The sequence below is a fragment of the Apteryx mantelli genome, chromosome 2, assembly GCF_036417845.1.
Source record: "Apteryx mantelli isolate bAptMan1 chromosome 2, bAptMan1.hap1, whole genome shotgun sequence".
NCBI lineage: Eukaryota > Metazoa > Chordata > Aves > Apterygiformes > Apterygidae > Apteryx > Apteryx mantelli.
The window spans coordinates 141,113,474-141,125,567 of NC_089979.1; positions in this window are offsets into that span (position 1 = coordinate 141,113,474).

Sequence of the window (12,094 nt, forward strand, 5' to 3'; positions counted from 1 at the left end):
CTGTGCGCTTGCTTTCTGCCTGTCTTCTCTCCAAACCAATTATTCCCCAGGTATGTATGCCCTTTCCTCTAATGGAAAATTAGTCATGCAGGATAACTACACAAGATGCTGGCTTCTGTAGTGGTTTAAGAAGCCCCCACATCCTACATGGCTGCAGGTCATGGTTGCTCATTCTTGCCCCGTCCCACAATTTGCTGCCACCTCAAAATAAAAATAACAAGCAACGCAGTGAATGGTGGTACCTCCTTAAGTTAGTTTCATCATAGAAGAAGGTAAAGAAGTGAGGTGAATATATTTGTTGTAGGGAGGAAGCTTTAGTTTTGGCATTCATAAATTCTCTGACCGATAAACAGTTGCAAAGGCAATGGAAATTGCAAAGGCTGCTGAAGTGGTAGAGGTGTCAGTGTGTCTTTGTGTCCTTTTGCCTTTGTGTGCTTTTCCTATTTTTCCCCCCACCAAAGTTTGATAGGAGTTGTGTCCGCTCATATCCAGGGCATGCCTTAAAATTCTGGAATAGAGTACACATAGTTTTCAAAATGTATCCTATTACAGATAATATGATTGACTTGAACGAAGACTTCATTTTGCTTGGCCAATTGTAAAGCCTGGTTTTGTATTAATGGAGTTCTATTGCCAAGGTTTGTGGCATGGGAATAGTACATACAGGTATATATATATATGCACTAAGTGCTACACTTTTTCACATCATCGTGTTCATTGAGCTTTCTCATTCTTTGTTAGGTTAGTTTGAAAGGAAAATTTCAGAAGAGAAGTGGACTGTACCATAATTGAACAAAGGTCAATCATGACCCACCTATCTGTGTACACACTGTGCTTGCTTTAACAGATGTAACTGGTTTGGCCACAATGTAATAACCATTCAAAAGTTTTATGGGGAAATTTACCTGCCACACATTCAAGCAGGTTTATTTTACTGAGGGACAGGCGAGCAATTTCTGACAGTACAGAATAAGGGGATGCGCAGAGCTGTACTTCCTCTGAGGGGTTGCCTCAGTGTGCAGTGGCTGCACATACACTTCCACACCTTCTTTTATTGTGCAGTGCTGCTTTGTATGGCTGGCCAGATACACAGTTTGTTGTCTTAGAGAAAAAAGCCATTCTTTTTTTTTTTTTTTTTATCAGAAAGAGAGAACAGGCCTGGTGCTCTCTCTTGGTTGCAGGGCCTGCATTTCTGCTCAGGCCCCTCTCAGACCACAGTCCATTTCTACATAAATGTACTACTTCTACGGGAAGCTTTGTCCTCTGCTACTGACAGAGCCCAGCAGTGATGGGGGACATACTAGTACCATGGTAATTTGGCCATATTATGAGATCCACATCACTTATCTTCTGATATGTACACAAGAGTGGTTGTAAATGTATGAGAGAAAAAATAATTTCTTAGCAGTTTACTTTAAAAGGAAGTAATTTACTTTGGTCTTCATGTCAGTATACAAGGAATGGAGGAAAGGGTGAGGACCCTTCCCTGCCCAGGGATGCAAACCATAATCAACCTAAAGACTGTTTCCCACATGCTCCCAAAAGGTGATGGGGCAAAAGCAAGGGCAACAGGCCCTCAGTCACTGTGCACATCACTAGATATGCCTGGTTCAGATACCCAGCTGGGCATCCCTCCTCTCCATCTCTAAGCTCTCTGGACGGCATTCCAGAGTATGTATCTACCATAAAAGCCCACTCACAGGTTAGTCACAGCAACTACTGCGCTAAACTCTCTTAATTTCCCATATATTTCCATGTACAGGAGTCTGAGAATACAAGTTTCTAAATAAGAAAGCTGGCAAAAATTCAAGGTGGAAGGCAAAATGCAACAGCTGCTGTGAGGCTGTGCTATTTCAGAAGTCATTGACTATATACATAACATATTTGAATCTAAATATATAATAAGATATCTAATAAATATTTTAATAAATTTTAATAAATAAATTGTGACTTTCTTCTGCAAGCAGCACATCTTCCTACTTGTCAATGACTGACAAGGAAACAGCTTTACAAGGTCAAATTCTATATACTACCATGGATAACTGTTTTGTTTTCTTAATCTTTTGTTCAATTATAAATGGTCTTATTTTGACATCATTTATGCAATTACTGTTATGAATAATCAATAAAGACTATGAAAATGTATATTAATGAAAAATTTCCATGTGCTTTGACTGAAAGCTACTTTTGTTTCCTCTATTCCATTTATAGATCACGCCTACTTGGTCAAACAGGGGACCAGATTAAATATAGCTTTTTATTTGCTTAATATTTACATTTACAAAAAATCACATTAGCTTGGCTGTTCTGATTCAGAGTGTGAGTAACCTAAAAAGCTGCTAAACACTGAGATGTTCTCTAAGGAACCAAGTACCGATTCTGTACCCGCTTGTGAACTCACAGATCTCTGTGATTATAGTCCTCTAACCTGTCACTGACAGCATATCCCCACACGGTCCTGCCCCAAATCACTGCAGAAGCAAAACTCTGAAATACAGAACAGGCTGAGAGGTCTCCATAGAGGCTATGAATCTTGGCCTGGGACATTTATATGCTTGATGACTCAGAAGTGGTTTTATTTTAAAATGCAAAAGAAAATCCTATGGCTTTTTCACCTGCCCCCAACTTATTGCATACATTACTGAGAAGTCAAATTTCTTAGTTCTTAGTAGTTCTTAGCCAAATTTAAAATACATAGATCTATAATGGCAATTACAATATGTAGCCTTCCAATTAAATAAAGAATCCAAGCTGTGTATTTAACTGAAACCCCTCAAGTCTTCAGAGCCCACTCTGTGAGAGTTAGTGGCTTCTTTCAGCCTGAATGATCATAAAATGAATACATGATTGTGACTTAAATAGCACATTTATAATGCATTCTTATTTAAGTGAGACTGTGTACATGCAAGTATTTGGTTTAAAGCTGCCTCCAGTAATTGGGACTTGCACTTTCTGGTTGTTGCAGATGTATCCCTAATAAGCTGGAGTTGTTAGGACAGTTTAGCTGTACTGGAATGTTCACTCACTTCACTTTGTTTTTCAAATTAAAATCTCAAAAATATTAAATAGAAGCTAGTCTTTGTGAATGCCCAGTGAGAAAAATATCATATGCTTTTGTCCCTTTACTACTGTAGTCATTATTTCTGTATCATTACATGATATTTCTGTATCATTACAAACAGATTCTAGTTGCCAGCATACTGGACTAGGTCAAGTAAAAGTATAATCCATGCTTCTGCCCTAACTCTTACACCAAAACAAAGGCCTTCAGGAAAGCAAATGAAATTATGATTTACCACCACATCTTTGGCAAGTAAAGATGGCTTGGGGAGGGGCACGCTAGTTCCATAGGGCCTCTTGGAACAGTTAAAACAGTATACAGAGGTGTAAAAGTAATCTACTTTACTTACTGTAATCTATTTGATTACTGCTTGAGATGCTCAAAATGAGAAACAAAAAGAAAGTGGATTATAATATAATAAAGAAGCAAGAGGGTTCTCTGTGCTGAAGTACACTCCCAGCCTTCCTTTTACCCATAAGAACACCAGCTGGCTTCCTACTGTGATACGGAACTTTACTTACTATATTTCTTGCACAAACAATAGTGGAATTGCCATGTAATAATACACACCACTGATCTGTAAAGTACTGTCTGCATTTAAACAATGTACAATCTCTGCATTGCTATTCACGTTAATTAGATCTGGTTGCAACAAATAATTGACTTAGAACAAGCCATTGTGAAATTTTAGATTAGTATTTAGCGTGTGCCAAAAACTTGAATGATGCACTTTGAGTGGCAAAATAAAAAATTAATCACTGTATCTTGCTGGAAATGTGATATATTAAGTATCTGTTTATTGGAAAGTAAGAATGCTTTAAAATAATTTGAAATAAAAGGGGTTTGTTCTCTACCGATCTTAAAGATTTTAAATGCCTTTGCTTTTATTTTGATTGGAAATAATAGAAGAAATGTTATAAACTATCATCCTGGAAATTCTGCATGAAAAGCAGTTCCCAAAGTGTTTCTCTCCTGCTTACAGACCTTCCTCAAAACCCATTTCAAAATGTTTTGGACCAGACCCTTACACTACACCTGTACTTCTAAGTGAAACTCTGCCAGGGACTATTCTTTGACATAATTATTTTATGATTTTTCAGTTCAAAGTAAGCTGAGGGCTGTGTTGCAGCCCATTACAGTGGGACTTTCATATAATGAAACTGAGAAAATGAAACTCATTTTGCATGCTGTGGAATGTGGCATGAAGGCATGCAGGACTATTGAAGAGTTACAATGTCTGCTAAGATACTGCAGGACCGCAGAGTGGATGGAGTAAAACCTCCGTCACTCTTTAGAAACAGCCCTTGGCAGATGTTATTCTGTAAACCATGCCCAGACATTTTATCTGGGAATGCTGCTTGGCATGGACATACATCATGCCGAGAAGTGTGCTGATAATTAATCAGCCTCCACTACTTTCATTTACTTCCTGACCCTCTTCTATTCACAGAAATGGCCTCACAAATCAGATTTAAGCACTTAAGAGAAATACATTTCATGTTATTCTTGTTACTAATATATTTCTGTGAAACTTAAATGGATAAGTATATTTCCATTTATTCTACATATGCATGTAGCTAAAAAGGTAGCTAGGAAAGGTGCAGATACTTTCTCTGTCAAACCCCACAAAAACGTCACACTGAAAGTGCAAACCAAAAAAGGTACATTTGAAAATGGCTGGAGGTGTAGCCAACACATGTGCCTACCTGCCTTTTGTCTGCCTGTTTCCTACCTGAGCACATTAGTAGATTCCTGGCAAAAGCAGAGGTTCAGGGGATTGTTGTCAGCTAAAATAAGATTCAAAGTAATGCTGTTATAAACCACAGTTCTTGCATATTTGTGTTTCTAGAAGAGTTGATAGAAGATTTCAGCTGGCTTGTGTTTCCATATCTTTTTCTGTGAAGAAAAAAAGATGAAGCTTCATAGAAAAGTTAGAATTAATGTTGGAAAATATGCCTCTAGATTAGCAAAAATACCCGTGTTACTACCTGGCATCTGTGATGAGAGCTCAGGCACTGTTCAGTAGAAATCAGAATGCAGAACAAAGTCTTCTCCTACTTTGCAATCATTAATTCTTCGATTCTTTTAATCCTTTTCAATTGATACTGCATTTTGAGTTATTTTAGAATGGTTTTTCTCCTCATAAGGTGATATTTATGAAAAGAGATACAGTTATTTAAAAAAAAAAGTCTGTCGCAGGAGTTTCTAGCTGAGAGGAAAGACATTCTGTTTTACTGTTTATATGACAGCAGTAACAACAACAACAGTCTATCGCTGTACAGAATCCAGAATTAATTCCTAGGAGAAAAGCAGAGTAAATTGCTATCATGAAGGAACAAGGCATTCATCTGAAGGGTTCAATACTTTTCGATTTAATAAAATTAGTAAGAAGCCGATATACATGGACTGCAAAATGATATAAATTTCAGTGTGTACTTCTGTGACAAAATTGGAAAAAATGTATTTTCACCATTACAGTTTTGTCAAAAGAAAATAATTGGCTTAGTGTATATGTTTATGCAGTTGTTTATTTCTCACACTGCAGTGTTACATTTGCAAGTCCAGTTATTTCAGCTCAGAGGCCTTTGCTGTATTTATTCTTCACCCCTGTTTCTGATACAAAGAGAATACAGAGTGCGACCATTTCTCATTTTGAGGTAATAACTCTACCTAGTGATGGGAAACAGCAACTGCATTTGTAAGCTTTAGAATAGTGTTTCTCAATCCCTTATAAACCAAAGACCACCTAATTTTCTTAGAAATGATCCTCATGCAGCATTCATCTATTGTTATTCTTCCTCCCCTATTTTTCTTAATTGTATTTAGGCAAACATAATGCATTTAAGAACGTTTTGCTGAACACTTTGTCTTCCCAACCAATAGTGGCACGCAGAACACCAAATGAAACGTGCTGCTTTAAAAGACTAAAGCAGTGCTACTGGTGTGTGTCAAACTGACTTTATTAGAATTCTGTCCAGTTATTCCAATTCTGTATTTTAAATCTGTGTTATACGCTTTTAGGCCTGGATTTAGCTGCTATAACTTTATGCCACCTAGCCACATCTCAGCAAAATTTGGCTGTATTCCACACGAAAAGGATCTTGTCTGTATTAAACAGCACATCTATTGAAATGGGCAAAATATCACAAGGGGTGAATTACAACGAAAAAGTGAACCGAAGATTGTAATTTGCAGTTAATCCTCCCATATTGACCACAACTGTTAGTCTAAATGCTAATTCAATTGGCACCTAACCTTTCTTACGTATGAGAAAGAGCCAGCATTTAAATTAGTTCTACCAGTATGACTCTCAAATTCTGCTTTATATTATGGAATTAGTATCAGACAACTAATTTTTCTGTCTCATTCTACAAGTGGTTAGAAATCATATGGAATAGGTCTTTATTTTTGTGGGGGTAGAAAGCCCACCAGGGAAGAGAGAATAAATTACACTGGACTTCTTCTCATTAGCAAAGTCCACTACTATCAGTTAAAGTCAGCAGTGTTTCATTCCTCTGTGGTCTGGAGCCTCCTAACAACAGACTCATTTGGTATGCCATATGCTGTGCCCACAATGTGCACTGTATGGCCAACAGCTCTTTCAACAGTCCTTTCTTGTCTGTGCTAAGAAACATGGGGGATAATGAAAAGGCTGGGATGGTAAGAAAGGAGGCTACAGTAGTGCAAATGCTTAGTCTTTTGTGCAGCCAATAACAAATCGCCTTATTTTGTTTTCTCTCTTCATACTGCACTAGACATGCTTTTCTAGTACTTTAGTGAAGTTCTGAATGCCCCAGTTCTAGAAAAAGATAGTCTTCTAACACTTCAGTGCTGTGACCTCTAATTCAGGGGTCAGAGCAAGTCTTAATTGCTGTGAAGCTTAACAAGCAGAAAGAAAACGGATTAAATAAGAGCGACTAGAGCAATAGGAACTCTCAGTGGGAGAGATGACTACTTTTTATACCAAGAGATGAGAAAGAGGATTCTTTCTTGAGGAGACAAATAGTCCGCATGTCCTTTAAATGTCTTCCAAAGCAAAAGAAAACAAGACAGAGGAAAACAAGACAAACAGAGATATTCAAAGTTATAGAAACTAACAGCTCTGTTAGGTTGAGTTCTTTAAAAGTTGCACAGTCAGTGCACTTTGAAATGTGGTGCAGTCCCATTAGGAAGACTAAATGATACAAATGAGAGGCTATCTCACTTTAAGCTACAGATCCCCAAACAGCTTTTAAAGGTGACAGCTTCTATTTTCACTTTTCCCCCCCCCTCACTCAGACATGGGGATTAAAGCACAGTTCTGCCTGAGATCTTGAGTGTAATCACTGAAGATTTAACCCAGTTAGCACATGTTACTAGCATGTTACTATTCTCGTGAGGAAGAAAAACGGAAATCCAAAAAGCACTTTGCTCTCTGTTTAAGCATATCCCTGACATATAACCATACATTTGGGATGTCAGACGTGTGTTACCAGACCACCTGGCACTACAAAAATATTGCTTGGTGAATGTACGTGTATGTCTATGTGCCTATGTATTTGTCAAGCTAGTCCAAACATGAGATACGGTATTTATGTCAATTCATGCAGCTGGGGAGGAGGAACTGATCTTCTGCTTCCACTGCGCCCTGCCCACCACTTCTCTCTCAGTCTATAAAGGGCTGCCAATGCTATCATGCTGCAAAGACATTTCTGTGTCGCTCCATTAGGAGATAACAGTCTTCTGTTTTCAAGCTCAGTCCCTAGCCTAGAAAATTTTCTCCCATCTTCTGTTTGTGCTCCACTGCTGGATGCATCATGGAGAAATGTCTCTCCAAAATGACTCTTTCCTGGCAGAAATGAAGCTGTACCCTAACTCCCTGCACCCAGAATGGCATTATAGTCGTATCATGGTGTGCATTCAGAACAGAAGATGTAAATGGATAAAGTACAGCAGATGGACTTAAGCACCACTGTGATTTGTGGATGCTGACAAACATGAACAAATCATAGTAGCAGACCCATTTGGTTCGGCCTGTGATGACATGTGGCAAAGCGTTGTGCTACAAACACAGCATAGAAAGGGCATCACCACAGGAAAAAAATTAAACTGGAAAAGACAGGATTCTTGGTGATCTGTGCCCCACTCACTTCATGAACAAAAACTTCAAGCAGTCACTGAGAGCTGAAAGAATAATTTGATAATCTGGAAACTTGAATCTGTTGATTCCCATGACTCCATTACAAACCACTTAGGACTGGAGGGAAAAAAAATGCTACTGCAATGCAGGATGTGTTCAAGGTCAGATGGAGAATAGCTGGCCCAGGCTAAAAATGGATACTGGATGCAAAGGAAATCATGACTGCTGCAGCTGCACAAGGGCTGTGGACAAGACACATATCCATGTCCTCCTCGTGGCCAAAATCACTTTTGTCTTCCCCCCCTTCAACAGGAAATATTTCAGTATTATATTTATTACCCTTCAAATTACTGGTGATGAAGCATCTTTAATAATCCACATATATACAGCATAGATAGTCTGGCAGAGTGCATAAAGCCTGTGTTCCGTAGCTATTCACTAGGCATTGCCATTCAAAAGGGTGCTACGGGGGTGAGCCTACGCACATCAATAAATTTTTTTGTTTTGCAGTCCTGCCCATTCCTAATAATCTAGGCCAAGAAACCACTCTGGACAACCTTCACCATCAACAAAGGGTCTTCAATTCCTGTCTGAGAAATTGCACAGTATGTGCATTTGACACTGACAGAAAGGGGAAAAGCTTTCTCCAATATTTGAGTCTGGCTACTATTTTCTACTTAAAATCTTGTTTTCTTGCTCAGCCAAGATCACGAAACCAGCTGAAACTTGTTCTCTCATGCAGAATGCCAGAAATCATGAGGGATACCTCCAGGAGGCTATTCTGTGCAAAACACTCATATGCTGTTAACTTGTTAGTTATTGCTTTGAAAGCAAAAGACCTTCACTGTATGTCTCTTTTAATCACAGCTTCTGACTTCTCCAACTTCAGTTCTGCCTCCTCTCCAAACAGATTTCACAGATCTCATGGACCTCCAGTCTTCCAAATATACTGGTGGTACTAGATCTGATGGATGCAGGAAAAGTACTAAGCTTTAATGAAAAAAACTGAGGAGCATAGACTTTAGTTATGAGCAACACTCAACTACTGACAGTTACCAGCTCCGCCTAACAGTAACACGGCCATGACAGCTACATTAAATGACATACAGTGTTCCAAACGCAAAATCTGAAAGCTCACTGGGAGAAAACCGCAGACTTGAGTGTCCTTAATTACTGCCTGCAATTCTTCAAAGTCCCAGGAGGGAAGGTCTTCAAAGGGAGCAGATGCAAATTGTCTAATGAGAGTAGTCCATGGAATATGAGTTAGCTCAGACACAAAGTCTGAGGTTGTTGAAGGGCAGGATGAGGAAAAAAAGGCACTTAGCCATACTCCTCTTATCCCATAGGATATCTTTGTCCCCCACCATCTCTACAAACTGTCCATAATTACCCAGTGACTCCCAGTAATGCTCTGCCCTGGCTTGCTGCTGTCCTTCTGCATTGTACCCATTTACCTGCTCACTTCGACTTTCATTTACTCATTTACCTTTTGATTCATTTACTTGTTGACTTCACTGAAACTTCCTAGCTTTTCATCTCAGCAGTCTCATACCACCAATGTATGGTGGCCATTTTGTCACCTACAACACACAACCATGTCCTTCATTGTCTGGTATCACCCATGAGTGCCAAAAGTCTTAGATTAAAAAAAAAAGAAAAAAAGAAAAAAAAAAACAGAATCTGCTCTAATTCCCTCTCTAATAAGAAGGATAAAAACTACCGTTTTAACATTAATGATTGTGTTACTCTTCATTAATTCAGCAAGCATATGGCTCCTGTTCATTGTTATTTCCGAGAAGATGCCTCACTTTGGAGGCAAGAAGCCTCAGTCACTGCTGTATGACACAGACTCGCATTAACCCCACAAGCCCACATTAAGCCAAGTAAGGCACATGGGGAAAAAATGACACAGATAACCCAGGTCTTCTCTAGCTAGATATTCCTAAATATACTAGTTTATGTTCCTGGACTGCCATATTGAGAGAGAGCCAAAATGTCTACAAACTACTCCTGCTGGACTAGTGACAGCCAGACAGTTTTCTGGATTCTGGCCAGCTGACAAAGAGATTCTGGACCACAGGAGACACAGAATCTCTCCTTTGTTTCCCAATGACTTCCACTACAATTTTATCCTCTTCCTTATCTTAAGGAACAATCCTATCTCCTTAGCTCATCCGCTTTGCCTAGCAGAATAGCTGAGCCAGCACTGGGAATGCCAAGTTATTTTAGTTCTTGCTCCAAGGAAGTCTGAAGACATGAAGGCCTTAGAACAAAAAGAACACCCAACTTGTGCATACCAAGTTTTTGTAATGGGTATTAGTGCCTTGAGATAAGACAGAACGGTCTAGCTCCTCTCTGTAGGATCTGGACAGTCTCTTAGTTTCAGAGCATCTGATATTGTCCTGTATTATCCATGTCTGATATTGTTCTTCTTGTAGGCCTGCCTTAGAGTTGTAGCTTCAGCTGTGCACTCCTCCCAGTTGCTGTGCTACACCATCTGGGCAGAGAAGACATGACAGCCGGAGTACTCTCCATCTTAAGAACACTTGAGCCCTGCACAGATACTCACCCCAAAGTCCAAGCAGGCCCAATACTTCCATCTAGGTCCAGCAGGGATTGCAGCAGACCTGACTAATGGGATTTCTGTCTTAGAAGCTTCCTGTCTATAGCCTCATTAGGACTAAACTTGATTTGGGTATGACTAACTGAGCAGCACTCACAGAAGTTCAGACCGGCTCAAAACAATGAGGGTAATCACTAGTCCAAATCTGGAGAAACCAGCAGCCAAAGGTAGAGCTAAGCCCAGCAAGCATCAAAATAAGAAGGAACGCAGATCTCAGTCTACTTGCAAAGAAGGTCTTTATAAAGAGACCGTGATACTGGAGTACAGAAATGGGAAAGCAAACAGGCAGAGACTAGCAAAAGTGCCAGTGGGATGGGCAGAGGAAAGTCCAGTGAGACATGTCAGTAGACATACCAGTATCCCACACCAAATCCAGTACAGAGATGCCAAACCAAAGTTACTGCCCCCATGTTTTCTAAACAAATTTGGCCTGAGATAATTAATTAATGCCAGGTCAGGAATTCTCTCACAGCATTTTTTCCAGCTAGTCTTAAATGGTTTTAGCCTGTGGCCACATGGTAACTTTTAGGTACCAAGCGTATTACACAAAATCTCTTAGGTACACCAGGCAGCCAATAGTTACATTGAAACCTGTTTTCTCCACCCAGCTAGCATCAATTTAAATTCTTCTCAACCAAAATTGAAAAAGAATGAGTTAGCATACTGCTAAAACCTGCTTTTGGAGAGTAAAGTTGGAGAAGACTATGCTCTGGAGAAACTATTACACATGTGAATGTCTGGAAGGAGGGGAAGAATTGAGAGGGAAGATGACTGAAAAAAACAGAACTGTGGGACTGGGGCATAATCACATCCAGCGCTGTATGCAGACATGCTGTCAGAGGACATCAAAGAACAGCACAATGTAAAAGGACTGTAGAGGGCTACTTGGGAATAGTGTTAAAAACAAACAAACAAATGAAGACTAGAAAAGAACAGAGACATATCGGGTATCATGTGCACTTATTTTAACTACCAAACAATAAAACTGTCAATGTGTAGGAAAAATAGGTTGTGTCTAGAATTTCTCCCATTAGTTCTATATACAACATCACAAACTCCATTAAAATGGAGGATGAAACATGCAAGACATGCCAAAATGAAGCAGTTATCCTCATACTATTTTTTAAAAGGGGGTAATATAGGGGAGAATGTGGCAACTATCCAGTGTGCCCTAATGTTGCAGGCATTAATGAGGCCTTAGGAGGTTTAGCTCTATCTCGGCTATGCTTGCCCAGACTTATGGGGCAACTTTCTACAAGTTGGTTCTCATCTCCTTGCTTCAGCTTCTGCA